This window comes from Ahaetulla prasina, chromosome 1 (genome assembly GCF_028640845.1).
Source record: "Ahaetulla prasina isolate Xishuangbanna chromosome 1, ASM2864084v1, whole genome shotgun sequence".
Lineage (NCBI taxonomy): Eukaryota > Metazoa > Chordata > Lepidosauria > Squamata > Colubridae > Ahaetulla > Ahaetulla prasina.
In genome coordinates this window covers 90,395,637-90,418,413 of record NC_080539.1, presented here as the reverse complement: position 1 = coordinate 90,418,413, position 22,777 = coordinate 90,395,637, and the positions used below count along the sequence as shown (strand labels likewise).

The window sequence follows — 22,777 nt, the reverse complement described above, 5'->3', positions numbered from 1 at the left end:
CAAGTTACAGAAAGATCTTGACAGACTTGAACATTGGGCGCTATCTAACAAAATGAAATTCAACAGTGAAAAAAGTAAGGTTCTACATTTAGGCCAAAAAAACAAAATGCACCAGTACCGTATATGTGGTACCTTGCTCAATAGTAGTACCTGTGAGAGGGATCTTGGAGTCCTAGTGGATAACCATTTAGATATGAGCCAGCAGTGTGCAGCAGCTGTTAAAAAAGCCAACACAGTTCTGGGCTGCATAAACAGAGGGATAGAATCAAGATCACGTGAAGTGTTAGTGCCACTTTATAATGCCTTGGTAAGGCCACACTTGGAATATTGCATCCAGTTTTGGTCGCCACGATGTAAAAAAGATGTTGAGACTCTAGAAAGAGTGCAGAGAAGAGCAACAAAGATGATTAGGGGACTGGAGGATAAAACATATGAAGAACGGTTGCAGGAACTGGGTATGTCTAGTTTAACAAAAAGAAGGACTAGGGGAGACATGATAGCTGTGTTCCAATATCTTAGGGGCTGCCACAAAGAAGAGGGAGTCAGACTGTTCACCAAAGCACCTGAGGGTAGAACAAGAAGCAATGGGTGGAAACTGATCAAAGAAAGAAGCAACTTAGAACTAAGGAGAAATTTCCTGACAGTTAGAACAATTAATAAGTGGAACGACTTGCCTTCAGAAGTTGTGAATGCTCCAACACTGGAAATTTTTAAGAAAATGTTGGATAACCATCTGACTGAGATGGTGTAGGGTTTCCTGCCTGGGCAGGGGGTTGGACTAGAAGGCCTCCAAGGTCCCTTCCAACTCTGATGTTATGTTATGTTATGTTATCTTGACCCCGCCTTCCCTGCTCGTGTGCCTGTCTCTAGCAGAAGCTGATGAATAACCCATCCATGGATTATCCAAGCAGCGCACTGGAAAACAGGAAACTATGGGAAACATTAAATGAAAAACAAAATACATCTGTAATAATTCAGCAATTTTTTATTAAGAAGGTCTTGAAAGCTTCTGAGCCGTCTTTGCTGTACAAACTAATAGAGAATATTTTATTAAAGGCAAAGTTTATTAAAGGCAGTGCACATTTGTTGTGCATTGGTGACCTGTTGCAGGAATATCTCTGAAAGGAATACTCAAGGGATGTATTAATTTTTTAAAGATATTGAGATACTGTAGGAAAAGAAAAGCTTTATTAGCAACAAAAAGGCCTTTAATATATTTAGTCACGTAAATATTACAGTAACTCAACTTTATTAAGAAAGTAGAGCTGGAGATAAGAATTCAGTCACTAGAAGAGCTCTGTGCCTCTTCCCAGCTGAAAAAAAAACCCCATTAAATTGTGCTGTTAATGAAGATTCTCTGGGGAAATTGATAATATGCTGAAAGGATTACTGAAAAGGGGACTTTCCATTGCACAGATGGCATCTGCTTTTGGAACACTGTAGGTGAGATTCCAGAAAAGGAAAGTGTCAAATTTTAATCAAACCTTGTTTTGGGAACAAGACGATAAGGCCTGCTAAAGGAAGATGAATGATATAAAAAGAGACCACATATTATTATTATTTTTAATTCCAGTCTGAAATAAAGCTTCCTTGGTATTTGATGTATGAATAAGATCACTGGCATAGAGAAAAATTCCAGGTCAACCAGTTTCTCAAGTGATGGAAAAAAACAGTGATAACATACTGAAAAAGTGGACAACATATATCTGTTGTGAAGGAAGACTGATTATATTATATTTTCATTTCTTTTCTATAAGTAGTTAATGTGTGCTTATAGAGCATTTGTTTGTTTTACAGAGTTTTAGCATCTTTCTTTTAATAATATGTATTAAATGTTAATTGCTCTGAGTATGAATTTTCAGTAAGTTGTTTTTCTTATAACAGTGAGAATAATGACTTTTTAAACATAAATCAGTGGCTGTCTTAAATGATGACCACATACACAAACTCTATGTATCTTATGTATTAATTTAGTTTATTTATGTAGCTGCCCTCTCAGAAATGACTTTGAATAGCATACAAATAAAAGAAAATCAACACACAATGATTTTCTAACTTGGCAACTTTAAGATGTGTGGACTTCACATCAGGGGCAGGTTTCAAAACCCATCGCTACCGGTTTGCTCATGGGTGCGCACATGCATAATGCTTCTGCGCTTGCCCAGAAGCATCCTGGTGGGTGGGCGGAACCTCCCGCTGCCACCACTACCGGTTCCGGGGCGAACTGGTAGCAACCCACCACTGCTTCACCTGTTGTCTGGGGAATTCTGAGTTAGATCCAAACATCTTAAAGTTGCTAAGATTAAGAAATGTTGGTCTGGAGTGATCAGTTAAGGATAAAATGCACTAAAATGATGGTCAGTTCAGACACTATTCAGCAGTATATATTATTGGTTATATTTACATAACTAATGTGATGTACTCAGAATATACATAGTTTACCTTCTATGCAATTCCACATCCCTTCCTTACAACCAAGATCACTTTTCTTAAGATATCTACTATATCCAGTGCAAGCATTTATTCTTATGAGGTGTATTTGGTATGGAGTCATTAAAGTATTAGTATTAGTATTATGGTAGTTGTTCTGACCCAGCCTTAGCAAGTAATGATAAGCTGCTTACTTGCGAGTAAGAACAAACCCCTTTTCAAACAGGGTAGGAACAGTCTTTTATTCAGGTGATTAAACAAAAACCAAACGTAATTAGTCCCAACAGACCAAATCAGAATTGCTTGCTATATCCTAAAAGTGAATTTGCCACAACTTCAACAACTGGCCACTCTCAAACTCCTACTATTTATTTCCCAGCCATGGAGGGTTAGTGTCCACATCTGCTTTTCCCTGAGAGCTGGCTTATTGCTTTCCTTTCCTCTCCTCTCCTTTCCTCTCTACGCATATGTGCATCTGGGATGGGCCCCATCTGTTCCTCCCCCTCACTCAGCTCAGGCCTGAAGACAGTTGCCTCTCCACCTTGGGGAAGACGAAAGGCCACAGCTCTGCCTCTGTCTATGATGCTTTTTTCTTATCAAAGCCTTCCAAAAGTTCCGAAGCTGGCCCAGGCTCTATTTATTTATTTATTTATTTTATTATTTAAATTTGTATACCGCCCTTCTCCCGAAGGACTCAGGGCGGTTCACAGCCAAGTAAAAATACACAGTACACTATAAATACAATTAAAATACAATTAAAAAACTTATTAAATTGGCCACAATTAAAATTTGGAGATAAAACCCATTAAAAACCCATAACTTAAAAAAAACTAACCCAGTCCAGCGCAGATAAATAAGTAAGTTTTAAGCTCGCGGCAAAAGGTTCGGAGGTCTGGAAGTTGACGAAGTCCTGGGGGGAGTTCGTTCCAGAGGGCGGGAGCCCCCACAGAGAAGGCCCTCAACCTCCCTCAACCTCCTCCTCATTTGACTCTGCGGCTAGCTCTGTTGGCAGCCAATGGGTCACAACACTAGTGGCAGTGGCAATAGTATAGTCCTCAAGTTATGACCACAATTGAGTCCAAAATTTATGTTGCTAAGTGAAACATTTGTTAAGTGAGTTTTGCACTATTTTACAACTTTTCTTGCCGCATTTGTTAAGTGAATCACTGCACTTGTTAAATTAGTAACACAGCTGTCAAGTGAATTTGGATTCCCCATTGACTTGGCTGGTCAGAAGGCTGCAAAAGCTGGTCATGTGACCCTAGGACACTGCAACGGTCATAAATATGAGTCAGTGGCCAAGCATCTGAATTTTGGTCAAGTGACCATGGAGATGTTGCAATGGTCGTAAGTGTGAAAAACGGTCATAAGTCACTTTTTTTCAGAGCCATTGTAACTTTGAATGGTCACTAAATGAATTGTTGTAAGTCTAGGACTACTAGCATAGCATAGCATAGCATAGTCGCAGTCTATGTGCAAGTTATTTGCTAAGCAGTTCAGTTTGGTGCAATGAAATGAGAAACAAAGTCACTTCGTTTTTATAGTAATGGTTTCATGAAAAGATTGCAAGGTATCTTCTTTTTACAGTATTCCTGAAGATAGCTTGTCTATTTTTATTTGAAAATCCCAAAGAAATTTTACACCTTCCTAGCCTGCTTGTCCTCTAGCAGACAACACTGAATGTGAATCTGGGATGTTCATAGAAAGCCATAATGGTGCAAAACTGGTAACATGTGGTGATGTCATTACACAAGACCTGTCCTCACATATTTGCCTTCTGAATATCTGATGCAAGTATGTAAATCATGCTACTTGCATTGTGATGCCCATATTGTCATTTTCCCCCTTGACCCCCTTACAAGCGTATATTTCTTTGGCTTCTCTCCATGGGGTTGGTTTTCAGAATGACTCTTCATTGTTTCCAGCAACTTTTTAAACATTTGAAACCCTTGCCAACCAATTGCCTGATATATAATTTAAGCAGCTAGTCCCTCCTGAGAGCCAGTTTGATTTAGTGATTCAGGGCATCTGGCTAGAAACTGGGAGACAATGAATTCTAGTCCTACCTTAGACACAAAGCCAGCTGGGTGACCTTGGGCCAGTCACTCCTTGTCAGCTCTAGGAAGGAGGCAAGGACAAACCTCTTTCTAAAATGCTGCCAAGAACACTTCAGGGGTTTGTCCAGCGGTCATCAGGAATCAGACACATACAGATACCTCCCTCGTGTAATTGGAGATGGAAGGACAATTTATTGGGTGTCCTATTAAAATGCACTAATTGTGCTCCATGCACTGAAGTGAAATTATATAGAAACTGGTGAGAAAAAAATATAGATAAAGTATGTTAATTTTCAACAGGCAATATTCATAGATATGCAAATGGGATTTTAACTAGGAAGAGATTGATTTCCAGATCCCTGCATGTCACACTTGGGAAGCATGATTAATAATCACCTGACTCTCTGTTTTATTTTTAATATGTGGCATTGGACATAAAATGCTCCAGGTAACTGCTATGCAAGTGTTGAAGAGCATTACATCTTTTTTTATTATTATTTCATTGCAAATTCAATTTAAAAGGTAGGAAGTATATTGTGCTTTCAGAAAAATATCTGCAAAACATATAATATATGCATTCTGCGCTCCATGTCGTCATCTGATCTAAATCAGGATAGACTAACTAATGGGACGAGGAACATTTAAATTGGCATTTGACCTGAAGTTTTATGATGTTTTGTTTTATTTGTTTGTTTACTGAGCCCAAATACATTAAATGGCTATGCATTACTCAAGAGAGCAGGACTAAGGGATAGATAACATTGCATTTCGCCAATACTGGAGTTTTGCCAAGAGTAACATACTGAAAATGCAACAGCTCAGTAAATAATCAGCTTCACTTAAGCATTCTAATTAAATATCATTCAATTACACAGTTGTAATCCATATCCTATTACAATGCCAGCTAGAATATACATGCACTTAAAATCATAGATTTCATATCTTTTAGATTTTTCTCTTACAGATACTATTGCAGTTTGCAACCAGGTAATCCATGTATTATTTAGCAAACAATTAATCAATTGCAAATATGTACAGTATTTTATTATTCATTCCACAGATCATTTCCCAGCAAAATCAGTTTTACAAAAACATCTGTAACTTGATTTTCAAAAGTTTCATTTATTAAGGCTTCTTAGAAGCTCCTTTTGTTAAAGAAAAAAATAAGTATCTGATGCCACACGTGGAGCTTAAATAGCTCTCTTTAATGGGAACAACTTGATTTTCTGAATTCAGATACCAAGAAATGCTATGTTTTTTGTAAAAGTGGAAGTAAGAAACTTAAAATTTATTCCTTGAAGATGGAAAAAGAAGGCAAAGAGACCATATAATCCTTGCGAACATTCAGTTTTAAAATAGAACAAAGGCAAAATAGAATAACCATTGAGTAACCACTTCATATAAAATCCAAAGCATTAGTACCCAATTCACTCTGGAATTTAGCAAGTGAGAAGAAAGATTCAATTAAACAGAGTAAAACATCTTAGATTATGTTGGAAGAAATTTCCATCTGGGTTCAGTTCCAAGTGGGGAGAAAGACAATGGAAACATGGAGGCTGCTTGGAAAGCTGGTTTAATGGAGCAGAACCATTAAGCACATGGTCCTGGTGTAGCTGAACACACGGAGTGGCGAGTGAGTGTATTCTCTGGTGCACTGCTTAGAGAGTCCAAGCAGTGGGTTTAATCTCATCTGATTGGCCAGAGACTGAGTTAAATTTGCATAAACACTCCTCTATCCTCCTTTGGAACTCCAGTTTGTTAACTCAGTTGGCCAAGAGAGATTTAATTCTTTTGAGCTCCACTGCTTGGACTTTCTAATTGGCTTTTAACTAGAGATTTCTTTAAATGAATTAAAATTGAGTTTCTGCAGCTTGGTGGTGCTCTCCGGCATTGCGCCGATCAGCTGAGAGGCGCTAATTGATGCAGCGGCATTTCGCACCCACGGAGCCTGGAGATCGTCGGCTTCAAAGAAGACTTTCTTTATGAGTTTTTGTGGCCTGTTAGGCGCGTTGGGAGCTGTGCTGTCAGCTCCGAATCATTTCTGTGTGTTTTTCAAGTGCGCAGGGAGCCGTGGTGTTGGCTCCGCGCCTCTGATTTAAGCACGTAATTACTTGGGAGTTTGTGTGGCCAGTCAGGCGCACTGGCAGCTGTGGTGTTGGCTCCGTGCCGTTTCTCTGTGCTTTTTCAGCGCAAAGGGGGCCGTGGTATCAGCTCCGCACTTTTGCATAGGGCCACAATTATTTAAGGGGAAATTCTATTGTGTTTCTACCGTGCCCCCCTCTTTTCGGTCTGACAGTTTGTTGACAGTTAATTAGAGGCTTGAGTCTGGCGCGTGATTCCAACGCCTCTCCTCTATTGCCCAGTTCACCTGTCATAACAGCTTTTGGCACGTGATAGCTTCTGCTTTCGCCTCAGCACCTCAGTGAGGTTTGGACAGTTTATTGGAAACAACAGGGCCGTGGTGCCGGCTCTTAATCCAAGAATTGCCATTATATTTCTGTCGCTGCAGTTTGTGCGCTATAGGGACCATGGTGATTGGTTCAGTGCAAATTTTGGTCTCCTCAGGGATTGTTTCCTATTTTAATGCTCAACGAACTGTGCTGTCAGTTTGGTATTCAATTTAACCTGTCAGGAGTAATAATCACTTAAAGAACCTTGCCTCAGGTTGTGCGCAATTTGACATTTGGGTAAAGGGCCGTGATGTCGGATTCCTAATTTCCCAGTTCCCTGTGAGTAACAGGCATTTGTGCAGCTGTGGTGTCTGCTGCGCGCCATATAGTTCGCTTCTTCGCATACCCGTAATTGTCCTCATTCATGATTCTTGACCATGGTGTTGGTCTTTGCATTTTGGGCTACATTATTTGCCAGCTTTTATCAGCAGCTCCTGTGTGAAACATATTTCCACTGGTCTGAATTAATTAATTAATTTTAATTAACTATGGCTGACCACAGTCGCTCTCCATCACATGACTCATCCAATAGCAAGGTTTCAGGGAGGTCTTGTTCCAGAGCCAAACACTCTAGGCCTCACCCCTCTGGATCAGCCTCTACGTCTGTTGCATTAGAGAAGGATGCTCAAAGATGTCAACATGCCTTGGAAAAGCAGTTTACTATTGCTCAGAAGAGGGCAGAGCAGAGCGAGAGTTTGACATCTTTTCAATCTAACAAAAAATCTGCAAATAAGGACCTAACCATTCATATTGAACAAGCTGGTTGGTCACCTAACACACCACCTGACATACAGGACATGCAGGAGTTGAACCCAGTTCCTCCTTCTGAAGTACAATGGTCTGATGTGGTTCCCCTGCAATCAGGCAGTTCTTCCCGTGTTTCTGCCACATTTACGCCTACTGCGGCGGGGTTCCGTCCGCAAGACAGTAGGGGCAATTTATGTCACAAGAAATGTGTGATGTGCTAACCCATTTCTCAACATTCAGATTTGTCCTATCTTTATGAGGACAAAATGACTGGTTTTAATCTCTCAGAGGATGAGAAGACCATGCATGACAAACCGTCTATTGCAGGTCTGTTTCGACATGATTTATTTCATTCCTTGTTGTATAAAACCAAAACTACGGCCAATATGGGGGCTCTTATCAGCCAACAAGGGGAATCTTTGGATCCCCCAGATCCTCCAGCTCTTCTATTTACAGAACCTGTCACAGAAGAAGAGGTCGTTCCATCGCCTCAACTTTTCATTGATGTGATCCAACACCAATGGAACCAACCAGTATCCATTGCCAATCCTAGTCATATGGACAGAAGGATGTATACGGTGGAACAGGAACTGAAAGAACTGCTAAAATTGCCCACCATGGATACTCCTATGGCGACTTTGGCTTCATCTAATATTCTTCCTTCAGATTCCATTGACAGTCTGAAAGCTGAGGATCGCAGGGCTGAACTGGCTACCCGCAAAACTCATCACGCAGCTGCATGGGCCATACGGTCCACCACGGCAGTGTCTTTTTTTGCAAGAACATTCCTCATCTGGCTTCGCAGATGCAATCCCGAGCTCAGCCGGAGGACATAAGGCTTAATCAAGACAGAAACAAATTAATAGCAGCAGCTGAATAGTCCGCAGACACTACTCTCTCATCTGCTAAATTTGCCTCTCGAGCCCTGGCGTCCAATATTACCTCTCGACGCCTTCTGTGGTTAAGACATTTGGCAGGTGGACATGAAGTCCAAATGGCAACTGGCTGCTGCACCATTTAAAGGAGGCTCTCTCTTTAGAGAAGCTCTAGAACCTGTCCTGATAGAAAGAAAGGACCAAAAAAAAAGTGTTTCCGCAAGTATATTGAAGGTCGGATAGACGGCCCTATTTTCCTTTCCGCAGGCAGTCCTTTCGAACTATGACACAGAATCCAGAATCCAGGCTACCAAAATCCTTTCCTAAGCCTGTAGATAGATCCCTGGACAGGCAGACATTTTGGGACCGCTTTTGTCAATCACAGGCAGACAACCCTTTCGAGGTTCGGGACAATCTCGTCCTTACCATCGAACCAAGTGACTCTTCCAAGGAAGACTCCATTGGAGGTCGCCTGCTCCGGTTTGCCTCCGCCTGGCAAAAAACCACCACCGATGCCTGGGCTTTACAAACCGTGTCACTTGGTTTTACATTGGAGTTCAATTCCGAACCTCCAAAAAGATTCATACAATGCTCAGTACCCAGAGATGCCACCAAAAGATCTCAAATGGAAGCTGAAATCTAGCACCTTTTGTCCATTCAAGTGATCGAACCAGTGCCCCTTCAACATCAGGGGTTCAGCTTCTATTCAATTCTTTTTCTGGTACAAAAGAAGTCGGGAGGCAGCAGAGCCATACTAGATTTAAAGAGGCTCAACCTGCATGTAAAATACAGGAGATTCAAAATGCACTCCCTACACACAATTCTGGGCTATATATGACTAGGAGATCTATTAACATCTATAGGTCTCCGGGAAGCCTATCTCCACATGCCCATCAGACCATCGCACCAGAGATACCTCCGGTTTTGTTATGCAGGGACTCATTTTCAGTACTGTGCAATGCCCTTCGGACTGTCCTCCACCCCGAGGATGTTCACGAAGCTTCTAGATGTGGTAGCAGCACACTTGAGGGCACAGCCAATATGTCTCTTATGCTATCTCGATGGAGAGTCTCGGAATTGACCACACTATCCATCCACAAGGAGCTCTGCATTTTTTATCCTGACAGGGTGGTTCTACGTCTGGATCCCACGTCTGTTCCTAAAATTAACTCATGGTTCCATAGAGCCCATGAGATCATTCTTCCGGATTTTTGTCCACATCCAACACATCCTAGAGAAAGACTCTTGCATTTCCTACACATTCGCAGGACTCGGCACAAATACATTGACCGGACTGCATCCTTTAGATGAACTGAATCATTATTTGTCTCCTTTCAACCTACTTCATTGGGCACTAAGGTGTCTCCTTCAACCATCAGTCGTTGGCTCAATGCCTGCATATCCCTGGCCTACGAACAGAAGAACAGGCCCCAAGCATCTAGCATCACAGCCCATTCAACGAGAAGTGCAGTGACTTTTGCAGCTTGGGCCACTCAGTCTTCGATACTTGAAATCTGTAGGGCAGCCACCTGGACTTCGCCCTCTCCCTTCATCTGAAATTATAAGATTGACAAGTTTGCCTCGGCGGAGGCGGCTTTTGGGAGGAGAGTGTTACAGCAGGTACTTCCACCTGAGAGGACCCTGGACTCTGCCATTTCCCACCCTAGGGATACTTAGCTTGGATATATCCCACTGCTTGGACTCTCTAAGCAGCACACCAGAGAAGGAAGCTTGTGCTTACCTGAAGGTTCTTTCTGGGTGTGCTGCATGAGAGTCCAAACCCTCCCTTTTTTCTTTCAACAGGTCCAGGGTCTGGGAGCGAGTGTTTTTTCTCGTTGCAGATATCATCTTCTCCAGATCCAGACCTCGTTAACAAACTGGAGGTCCAAAGGAGGATGGAGGAGTGTTTATGCAAATTTAACTCAGTCTCTGGCAAATCAGATGAGATTAAACCCACTGCTTGGACTCTCACACAGCGCACCCAGAAAGAACCTTCAGGTAAGCACAAGGTTCCATTTATACCCTCTCTTGGGCATTGAACTTGAGCTTCCTGTTCCTGTGGCAAGGGCAGGTATTCTATTGGTTGCTGTAGGGGTCATGTGCAAATCCTAGGAGTTTGTCTGAGATTAGTCTGGTTGAACTGTGCTGGGTGATGTAATGAAAGGGCTTGGTTGTGCCATGTGTTGAGTTTTGTTGCTAGATGGATAGAGGACTACTATGTCCTGAGGGTCAAGGTTTTTTGTCTTGTAGATAAGCTGGCACCAAAATATCGGATTGGGCCAGGGGATTGGGGCTGAGTTTCTGTCTCCAACAGCATGTCTTTCAATTTCTCATCCAGGGAAATATAATATTCTGACTTTTTAATGTCTCCTAAAATATTTCATTCTTCTAAGAGGGGTGGGTGCTAACTTTCTTCAATTATTCTATACAACTGACCAAAATAAGAATTGCTAAGAAAAGAATGGAAAGTTTAAATACGGCCTCCTTTCTCTGCAGATTGTCAAGGCTATAGCATAAAAATAAGAAAATTAGGTTAAGTTTTCTTGTTAATTACTATTGCTTCTCATCTGGGAAATAAGCCTCTTTCAGGTAAAAATCAATATGGATGTTAACTTTAGAAAATTGTATTGGCTTGATCTTTAACTTGACTGAACTGGAATTTTCTACCTTCTCACTGCAGTCCCTTGCTTTCTTCAAATATACAGTTCCTTGTGTGAGCTCTGATATAGAGAAGTGCACATAAAGAGCAAAGTGGTGGAAATTGCTCTGTGAACTGTGCTAAGCTGAGGCAAGAATCATTTTACAATACTAGAGATTATCTTCATTTGAGAACCATTGTTTTAGTCACACACCTTTTGTTCTGCAATCACATGCTGGCTAAATTATGCTTTGTTGTTAGTTGCAAAGTCGTGTCCGACCCATCGCAACCCCATGGACAACGTTCCTCAGGCCTTCCTGACCTCTACCATCCTCTGGAGTCTATTTAAGCTCACGCCTACCGCTTCAGTGACTCCATCCAGTCCTCTCATTCTCTGTTGTCTCGTTCTTCTTTTGCCCGCAATCTTTCCCAGTATTAGGCTTATCTCCAGTGAGTCCTTTCTTCTCATTAGGTGGCCAAAGTATTTGAGTTCATCTTCACCTTCTAAAGAGCAGTCAGGGTTGATTTCCTCTAGGACTGACCGGTTTGATCACCTTGTAGTCCAAGGGACTCACAGGAGTCTTCTCCAGCACCATAGTTCAAAGGCCTCCATTCTCTAGTGCTCAGCCTTTCTTATGGTCCAACTTTCACAGCCATACATTGCAACTGGAAAAACCATAGCCTTGACTATACACACTTTTGTTGGCAGGGTGATGTCTCTGCTTTTTAGTATGCTGTCTGATTTTTTAAAAACTGATTTATACTTAATCAGGCTTTGAACAGATGCAATATATTTTAAGTTAAACATGAATGAACATGGCGCTGAATTCAATAAAGCAGCTTTAAGTGACTACGGATGGATCCAACATTACATGAGCAAGAGCTTACCTATGCAATGGACTTTTCATTAAGTGCTTTCCAAATTTGTTCCAAAGGTTTGGAGTTCCTTTCGATTCAACTCTAAGTCTGGATGCAACCTAATGAATTTTCAGAATGCAGTGATGCTAGCTAGCTAATGAACTTTCAGGGATCTTCTTTTGCCCTCAATCTTTCCCAGCATTAGGCTCTTCTCTAGTGAGTCCTTCCTTCTCATTAGGTGGCCAAAAAATTATGCTTAAGATCAACCAAAACAGGTTCAAGCCCTACACGGAAAAGGTGATGCCAAATAGTCAAGATAACTTTAGAAGAGGCTAAGGAACATGAAACATTATTGCTGCTGTATGCTGGATAATGGAGAAAGCCAAAGGATAGAGAAAAAAAGTCAGAATGCTGTATGTTTCATTGATTGTAGCAATAACACTTAGACATATGCCACTTCATTATGCTTTAAAGTGCTCTCTAAGTGGTTTACAGAGTCAGCATATTGCCCTCAACGATCTGGATCCTCATTTTACCAACCTTGGAAAGATGGAAGTCAATCTTGAGCCGGTCGGATCGAACTGCTGGCATTGGGCAGAGTAGCCTGCAATACTGCATGCCACCACATCTCCTATAGAAGGTCCTTTGATTAAGTTGATCACATCAAGCTATGGAATGTGCTTAGAAAAATGGGAACCCCAGTTCATCTTATCTTCATGCAGAACCCATATAGTGGTCAGGAGCCACAGAATGGACAGAATATGGTGAAACAGAATGGATTCAGATTGACAAAGAAGTAACACAGTAGATATGCTGAATATATATTAAAGGTCTCTGGCTTGGAAGAAGATGATATAAAAACTGAAGGAAGAAACATCAATAAACTGCATTATGCTGCTAATACTAGTCTGATAGACAAAAATTTGAAGGCTCTGCAACCTCTAACAATAAAATTCAAGAAGCACACTGAAAAAATATTATTTATTATATTATATTTATATTAAAGAAGATCAACCTAATGACCAGGGTACAAAACCGGCCTTAGAATATATTGAGGCTTCTGCCCTTTAGGATCAACCATCAACAATAAAGGAAAAAGCAATCAAGAAATACACCAGAGACCAGCAGACTAGAATAGCCACGAAGGCATTGGAAAAGATGTTCAGATGTGTCTATACTTAAAAAAATCAGAATAGTGCAGGCAATGGTATGCTCTGTGACACTTAGTGAAAAACCAAATCAAGAGTGTTGACACTTTTGAACTTTGGTGTAGAAAATATTACCGAGAATACCACAAATAGCCAAAAGGGAAGGAAGGAAGGAAGGAAGGAAGGAAGGAAGGAAGGAAGGAAGGAAGGAAGGAAGGAAGGAAGGAAGGAAGGAAGGAAGGAAGGACAGAGAGAGGGGGAGGGAGAAGGAAGGAAGGAAGGAAGGAAGGAAGGAAGGAAGGAAGGAAGGAAGGAAGGAAGAAAGAAAGAAAGGAAGATAGAAAGAAAGAAAGAAAGAAAGGGATTGTCAAACAAATCAACTCAGAATTCTTAGCTCAAAGCACAAATGATCAGATTTAACACCTTGGATAAACTGTAATGGCAGGAGAAATTGAAAGAAAGGGAAGAAAAGGAAGACCAGCAGCAAAGTGAATGGGCTCAATTATAACGATGGTCAATGTACCACTGAAAAACCAGGTTAGGGACAGATTGTCATGGAGAACGTTTATCTTTGTGGTTACTAAGAATTGATATCAACTTGATGGCTCATAATAATCAACATCATTTTATTCTACAAAGTATTGCAAATCTCAAATTTATAACAGTTCATCAATATTAAAGAGTAAAGATGGAATTACAGGCATACAGCTTTGTAGTTTAATAATACAATACAGTCATGTAATCTAATATAGCTATATATGACTGTAAAAGTCTTAATATTTCAACAGAGCCATTAACTCAGTATCTTTCCTCTTGTAGAATTACTTCTGATTTTGCCCAGCATTATAATATATGCTGGTTTCTTAATGATTTTATAAGCAGAACTCTTTAGTTTTTAAAGGATAGTAATTGAAAGATTATTATGATACAGGGCATGCATATCCATAGGAGTCATCCAAAGACAGTGAGTTTATGAACTTGCTTGGATGGTTGCAATCATAAATCTTCATGTACTATAATGTATGAAATATGTAATTGTGCCCAAAGATAACCTCCTCAGAACTGTATTAAAAGCATTTAAACGTGCACATTTACATCGTTTTTCTTCCTCCATATATTTGTGCCATGTTCAGCAGTACTATTTTAGACTTTAGGCATATTATCTTTACTTGTGCTGTTAATAAAAGTACTTATTGAATTACATTCTTGCTTGCCTTTAATTTTAGAGTTACATTTTAATAACAAAGTACACTACGGTGATACCACATTGAGCTCTATGGAAATACAATTATAGAAATATAATTTTCCAGAAGATCAGTTATAAAGTCCTGTGGATGCTACACTAATTAGATAATAAGATTAGAAGGCATCAAGGAGAATAAAAATGATGCCTGGGCTTGATTCATATTTCACATTGTAAAATGTGCAAGTAAATGTATACAGTTCTTGTTGATTTTAAAGGTGGCTTGAATAACGCTCTCTTATATATAAGATAGAGCATATAAAATATTGAATAGAATAGAATAGAATAGAATAGAATAGAATAGAATAGAATAGAATTTTTTATTGGTCAAGTGTGATTGGACACACAAGGAATTTGTCTTGGTGCATATGCTCTCAGTGTACATAAAAGAAAAGATCATAAGAATTCTAAGGTGCAACACTTAACGATAGTCATAGGGTACAAATAAGCAATCAGGAAACAATCAATATAAATATAAATATAAATCGTAAGAATACAAGCAACAAGGTTACAGTCATACAGTCATAAGTGGACGGAGATGGGTGATGAGAACAATGAGAAGATTAATAGTAGTGCAGATTTAGTAATAGTTTGACAGTGTTGAGGGAATTTTTTGTTTAGCAGAGTGATGGCGTTCGGGAATCTAATATACTAGATAGGCATATATGTTTTTATCAGATAACAAGTTCTGTTCCATGAAATCTCCCCAGTAGAAATTCTGGGAATTCTCATCAATATGGAGAGTGCTTTTAATACTTTCTGGTGCTTTCTTTAGCCATCTGCTTTGATTCTGATGCTGCTAAGCCACAAGCGCATCCCTTCTATAGGATTACCTGCACTCGGCTTCTTGCTGAGAAATGTATGGAAGAAGAGGGGGTTTTTTTAGAGGAGAGGAATCAGAAATGAGCAAGTGAAGATGGAGGCTTTGCACATTCCCTCCCCCTCCCCCGCTCAAAAAAAAAAAGCAGTACAGCTGGTGAATGATTAAGTCTTACCAGTGAGAAAATTAAAACATTTGCTCTGGGATAGTTTGTGTAGTTATGCGCCTGGGGTGGGGAGGACGAGAAAGTAATACAAGAAAATGTATCAAAGGTTAAAAAAAATGAAAAGATGATTTGCCTGGTTAAAATATATCTCACATCAAATCTTTCAGGAGGTTTTATTAGTTCGCATGTGCTGTAAATTCAATCAGATGTTTGGAACAGTGATCTTTAATAAAGGGTTCAGACATATGCAACAATTGTACAACTATGTACAATAGTACTTTCTTGCCAAGTGAAAGTGATCAAATGTTCCTTTCCCATTATTAAGTGGGGTGTTTGTTTGTTTTTAATTTGCCAAGGACAGAGTTGAGGAAAATAACAAGACCTCGGAAAGGATTGTTCTATCCTACACACCTTTACAAACAGAAAACTTGTCAGAGTATATTCATTTTATAGACTGGAATAGGCTAACAAGCTCAGCCAATGAATAGGCATAGCAACTAAGTCAGCCAATGGAGACTGTTTGGAAACTGAAACAGTATTTGCTGGAGACAGCTAGAAGTCTGGGCGTGGCTTAGTACTATAGCTCTGAGTCTGTGCAAAAGTTCCAAAGTAGTCTGTCTGCTGAATTGAAGCTAAAAACTGTTCTCTTGTCTGCTGTTGGTATTGTATATTTACTTCATTTATTATATTGTATATAAAGAGAAGTTTATTTATTTATTTATTTTATTTATTTATTTATTATTCGAATTTATATACCGCCCTATCTCCCAAAGGACTCAGGGCGGTTTACAGGCATATAAAACATCAATATCAATATACAAATTAAAATAATCCTTAAAAAACTTATTCTAGCGCCCGAATTATTAAAAATAGAAATATAAGTATCAAATATAAATATTAAAATCAATTTAAAACCCCTCTAAATTTAAAAATCTAAGCCAGTCCTGCACAGATGAATAAATGTGTCTTGAGCTCGCGACGGAAGGTTCGAAGGTCAGGAAGTTGACGGAGTCCTGGGGAGTTCGCTCCAGAGGGTGGGAGCCCCACAGAGAAGGCCCTTCCTGGGCGCCGCCAACGACACTGCCTAGCTGACGGCACCCTGAGGAGTCCCTCTGTGAGAGCGCACGGGTCGGTGAGAGGTATCTGGTCGCAGTAGGCGGTCCCAGATAACCCGCCCTATGCCATGGAGCGCTTTAAAGATGGTCACCAAAACCTTGAAGCGCACCCGAAGGCCACAGGTAGCCAGTGCAGCCTGCGCAGGATGGGTGTTATCACGGGAGCCACGAGGAGCTCCCTCTATCACCCGCGCAGCCGCATTCTGAACTAACTGCAGCCTCCGGGTGCCCTTCAAGGGAAGCCCCATGTAGAGGGCGTTGCAGTAATCCAGGCGGGGCGTCACAAGGGCGGGGGTGGCCGTGCAAAGGGCGTCCCGGTCCAGAAAGGCGAACTGGCGCACCAGGCGAACCTGGTAGAACGCTCTCCTGGAGACGGCCGTCAAATGATCTTCTAGAGACAGCCGCTCATCCAGGAGGGCGCCTAAGTTGCGCACCTCTCCATGGGGGCCAATGACTCGCCACCGATGGTCAGCCGCGGATTTAGCTGACTGTACCGGGATGCCGGCATCCACAGCCACTCTGTCTTGGAGGGATTGAGCTTGAGCCTGTTTCTCCCCATCCAGACCCGTACGGCCTCCAGGCACCGGGACAGCACTTCGATAGCTTCGTTGGGGGGGTCCGTGTGAAAAGTACAGCTGGGTGTCATCCGCACAGCTGGTACCTCACACCGAACCCACTGATGATCTCACCCAGCGGCTTCATGTAGATGTTGAACAGAAGGGGCGAGAGGATCGATCCCTGCGGCACCCCACAAGTGAGGGGCCTCGGGGCCGACCTCTGCCCCCCTGTCAACACCGACTGCGACCGGTCAGGGAGATAGGAGGAGGACTCCCGCTAAACGGGGCCTCCCACTCCCAATCCTCCAACCGCGCAGCAGGATACCATGGTCGATGGTATCGAAAGCCGCTGAGAGGTCTAATAGGACCAGGGCAGAGGAACAACCCTCATCCCTGGCCCTCCAGAGATCATCCACCAACGCGACCAAAGCCGCCTCCGTGCTGTAACCGGGCCGGAAACCGACTGAACGGGTCTAGATAGACAGTTTCATCCAGGTGTAAGGGAAACTGATATGCCACCATACTCTCAACAACCTTCGCCGCGAAGCGAAGGTTGGAGACCGGACGATAATTACCTAAAACAGCCGGGTCCAGGGAAGGCTTCTTGAGGAGGGGCCTCACCACCGCCTCTTTCAAGGCGGCCGGAAAGACACCCTCCACCAAAGAAGCGCCAGAATCGCCTGGAGCCAGCCTCGGTCACCTCCTGCGTGGCCAGCACCAACCAGGAGGGGCACGGGTCCAGTAAACATGTGGTGGCATTCAGCCTCCCCAACAACCTGTCCATGTCCTCGGGAGCAACAGGGTCAAACTCATCCCATAAAATGTCACCAAGACCACCCTCAGCCGTCTCACCCGTATCACCGCAATCTTGGTCCAAACCATCCCGGTTGAACGATTTTATCGTATAGATAACCGTTAAACTCCTCAGCACGTCCTGCACGGGTCATCCCGCCCCTGGTGTAGGAGGGAGCGGTCACCCAAACAGGGCGGCTGGGCGGTTATCTGTCGATGCAATGAGGGAGGAGGCGAGCTACGCCGCTTCCTCAATGCCACTAGGTAAGTCCTAGTATAGGACTTCACTAGTGTCCGATCAGCTTCTGAACGGCTAGACCTCCAGGAGCTCTCTAGGCGTCTTCTCCGGCGCTTCATCCCCCCCCGCTCCTCCGGGGACCAAGGGGCCCGGTGGGGGCTGGGCCGGGGCAGGGGGCGGCAAGGCACGACACGGTCTAAGGCCCCCGCCGCGGCCCGTTCCCAGGCCGCAACAAGTTCCTCAACCGAGCCGTGAGCCAGACCCTCAGGAAATGGCCCAAGCTCCGTCCGGAACCCATCCGGGTCCATCAGGCGCCTGGGGCGGAACCAACGTATCGGCTCCGCCTCCCTGCGGTGGTGAATGGCGGTCAGAAAGTCTAGGCGAAGAAGAGAGTGATCTGACCATGACAAAGGTTCAACAAAGTTAATGAATCCTGCTGAATCAGTTACCTGTGTGTGTTTTCTGGATGTGATTGCTGGAACAAACTCTGACAAAACTCAACTGCCGTTCCAAGCATGACCCTCAGAGTGAAGCCCCTCTTCTCAGGGTAGTAAGAGAGAAGCAGAGAGAGAAGACAAGAGGCTATTAGAGAGGCAAGGTCTCAGGGAGCTACCTGCTCCAGGATCTTCTGCTTGAGATGCTGCATGCCCAATTTAATGCCTGTGGTACTCTGCCTTTCCTCAAGGCCTTATCCATGGGCTCCCATAGAGCAGCAATGGGTTTGATTAGCTGAAAGAGAAAAGGTGCATTGTCTGCTGCTTACGATGATTCCCTGTGGGAAGAGAGAGGGTCCTATTTGGAAGAGGGGAAGAAGGAGATTCTAGGCCTTTTCATTTATACCCTGAGAGATATAAGCAGGAGATGGGGTTATGGAGTCTCTAATGTATGTTCTCATGCTGCAAAAATAAATGTTCCTTCATGCCATCCAGATAAGGAGAGTGGAACATAAAGGATTTGAATGTGTCGATTTCAGAATAAGCAGATTCTTAATTCTTATATGATCTAAACCTGGTAGTTGCTGTGGTAATTAGGCTTACAGGTTACTCTGAGTGACACAAGCCAAAAAAAACCTCCTTTTGGATTTTCCAAATCCTTACATTGGTTGAGCTAGGAGAGGTCCCTCTTAAATTGGGATTAAACAATACTAGCTTCCCCACCCTCTGACAAATATTTTATATTTCATTTGCCCTGATTTATGTACAGTTCAATCAAAATTCTGAAAGAGTTACTGTTAAATGGCTGGCCCTTCATTGTACATATTCTTTGAATTTTAAAATTGACATTCTTAGCCCTGGAATAGCAGAAAATTACAGAAGCATAGCCTTTTCTCTTGCTGGATGTGTGATTACTTTTCCCCCTCATTTATATTCAAAAGTAATTAAAGTATAAGAATAGTGTGTGATGGTTGCTCTGTTTGAGATGAAGCAGAAACTGCAGCCTCCTTGTAGAGGGGGGGGGGTATTTTTTTCTATTGTAATGTTAAAGACGGTAGAGAAAGCATACAAAACACCATTTCTGGATTCCTTTCCAACCTATTTACCCAAAATGTCCGCAGGAAGCATCTGTGCAACAAATAACGTGTTATGTCTACATCTTTCTCCTTTTCATCAGTGTGTATGAATGTTGAACATAGGCACTGGAAAAATAGGCTGAGCAATATATAATCCAGTCTGGATCATGTAACCAGAAGAGAGAAGAGAAGGTGTCACCAACACTCCCCCGCCCCCGCAGACTCTTGGCCAGATCCAGCCCATTTTTAAACTCAGTTTTTCTTTTGCTGCTATTTTTCTCACACTGAATTTAGTCCTATTCTGCTTAGCTTTGGGAGAGTTATTCTGCTGATTGAGAAACAAAGTCCTTGTATCTTTACAACATTTTGCTGGATTATAAAGATAGGTTTCTCTGAAAGATTTGATTGGGGGATGTCTTCACGTTGAGAAGGATTGTCTGTTTTCCCTTGGATATTAAGAACTCACCCCATTCCTAAGAGGACCATAAGGGGCGTGCATAAGCGCACAAACGTGCCTACCATTCCTGTCCTATTGTTTTTCTTTTCTTCTTCCTATATATATATATATGCTTATACCTCCTTATATTTACTCATATATGTGTTTATATACTATATAATCTTTTTATATGATACCTACATATATTGTTGTGACAAAATAAATAAATAAATAAAATAACTGGTGTTAGTGATACTGTTGTCCCAAAGGTGATTTTTCAGGAGGCAACTGGACTTTCTTGTTTTTCTTTGAAGATGTTTCGCTTCTCATCCAAGAAGCTTCTTCAGCTCTGACATGATAGTGGGGAATGGAAGGATTTATATTCCTTGCAGAGAAGCTGAGCATTTGCATCCCTTTAGAGGGTTGTTGAAGCCCTTGGAGGTTTATCTGTGTCCTCAAGGTCACTTGAGTAGTGCTCCTGGTTCCTGTAGTCTGCAATTTTTCCTCTAGAAATCCATTCCTACTCCCACACCATTCAAAGGGTGTTCATCCCAAATTGTATGGCTAAAATTTCTGTAGAGATTCTCAGTCATCCAGGTCCTGGTTATCCCAAAGAAGCTTCTTGGATGAGAAGTGAAGCATCTTTAAAGACAAACAAGAAAGTCCAGTTGCCTCCTGAAAAAGCACCTTTTGGGATAACCATGACCTGGATGACTGAGAAGAATTGTAGCCATACAATTTGGGATGAACAAATTGGGCATGGGGCCAGAGTTGTTTAATAGTCTGTGTGTAATAAATAAATGAATAGGTCAGGGGAAAAAAATCAAGCTAAATTTTTGTTTTGAAACATGAATTTATAGTCAAAACATTGTAGATTTCTTCCTTTCAAAGATAATTAATTGACTTTTTGCCTCCATGTACCATTTTGCCTCCGCTACTATTACTGATTTGTCACTCATTCTTAAACTTCACTCTGTTCATCCTCTGAATAATTAGAAATTGCAATTCCACCAGTTGAGTAGGAGGTATATTAGAATATTTCATCCAACAGAAATTCCTTCATGCACATATAAACAGTGTGCAGGATTTGCCCCCCAAAGCAGCAGAAGGGTAGCACAGTATTACTTTCAAAGAATTTATTTGAGATGATCAAGTTGACTTTTTTAGGTTCCATCAGAACTAGCATTGCTAAACACAAATGGTTTTGATTCTAAGTGCATGTTGGTGCATGTTCAAGAAGGAATTTCCAAGTGCATTGAAGCATAGTTCCAGTTAGTAAACTTAGCTGACAGCGCATGCCTTTCTGTGTTACAACAGGACTAAACTTATTCTGGCAAACATTCAAAGAGATTACATTGTGTGGTATAATATTGGCTTTTTTCCTATATTGCTGGAAGGAAACAAATTTTAGTAAATAATCAATATTGATTAAAACAATCTCATCCATATCATAACGTGTCTCTGTGTGTATGCGTATGTGAAATTTCAAAGTTTACCTTCCCTTAAAAAATGAGACTCTGAGAGTCGTGAATGATAGAACCATACCTTTGAAGACCAACAGTTTGTGAATTTGCGAATAAGCCTGACTAGGTGGCTCAATGGCTAAGACACTGACCTTGTCAATCAGAAAGGTCGGCAGTTCAGCAGTTCGAATCCTTAGTACAGGTCTCCTGCATAAGCAGGGGGTTGGACTAGATGACCTCCAAGGTCCCTTCCAATTCTGTTACTGTTACTGTTTCTGAATTGCAACCCCTTTGATAATCATGATCTGAGAGTTGCTAATGGAAGAATGGTTGCTAATGGAACAGCCAGGACCATATCTTGTGTTGGGTCAGAACTATATCTCAAATAGCATTTATTTTTATACAAGGAAGTGCCTTTGTATCAGAAAAGGTATGAGGTAATTGGACTAGACAGCAATTCTAGAAACCTATAAAAAAGGTAATTGTTGAAAGCATAATCAACATTGTTAATTTATTTCTTACATTTGCCAAAAAAAAAAAATTGCCATAAATGCTATTTTATCTTGAACTCTGTATATATTCGGACTGATCTACAAAGGGAATCATTGATGAAACCTTGCACACAGATACCTTGCTGGAAATCTATTAAAAGTAACTGGATGGGGTTGCGATCTGAAGACTACGTAGGAAGTTGTGCAAGTTATAGGAAAATGAGGTGAGCTCCGGTGTTGTCATTCATGGAGTTTCAGAACTTTAAATATGCTGATTGGATTGGAGAGTGAACAAGAGCTCTCTCTATAATTTTGAGAATATTTTGTTTTTCTTAACTAATTGTAAATAAATACTATGTGATCATCGTATAACCAAAGGTAAACCATGTGTACACAGCATTTATATTTGGAAAGGAAAAGCAATTTCTGACTGCAAGCTTTTTGGAATGGAAATGAATGACTTTCTCAAGATGAATAAACTTCGAAACATCATTCTTTTATTGTGACTTTCCTCTTAAAATAACTAGTCCAGTGAAGGCTGCATACTTCTGACATAAAGTGTACATTGATTTCTGTTGAAAAACAGAAGAGAAGCTATATTCACCTGGAATGCCTTGCCAGTTTTAAAAAAAATGTAAAGAAAAATAGTATAAAGAATTATTTCCGGTCCCCTTTGCCTGCTTGCAAAGGTCAGAGTTAAGGTTATTGCCATGGATTTATAAGGAAACTCATATTACAACTGT

General features: G+C 41.5%; 1 protein-coding gene across 2 annotated transcripts in view; it reads left to right on the top strand.

The window, feature by feature from the left end:
- PACRG (parkin coregulated) overlaps positions 1–22,777 on the top strand; it is a 295,718-nt gene that overhangs the window by 256,856 nt on the left and 16,085 nt on the right. The gene's annotated exons all lie outside the window — the stretch shown is intronic.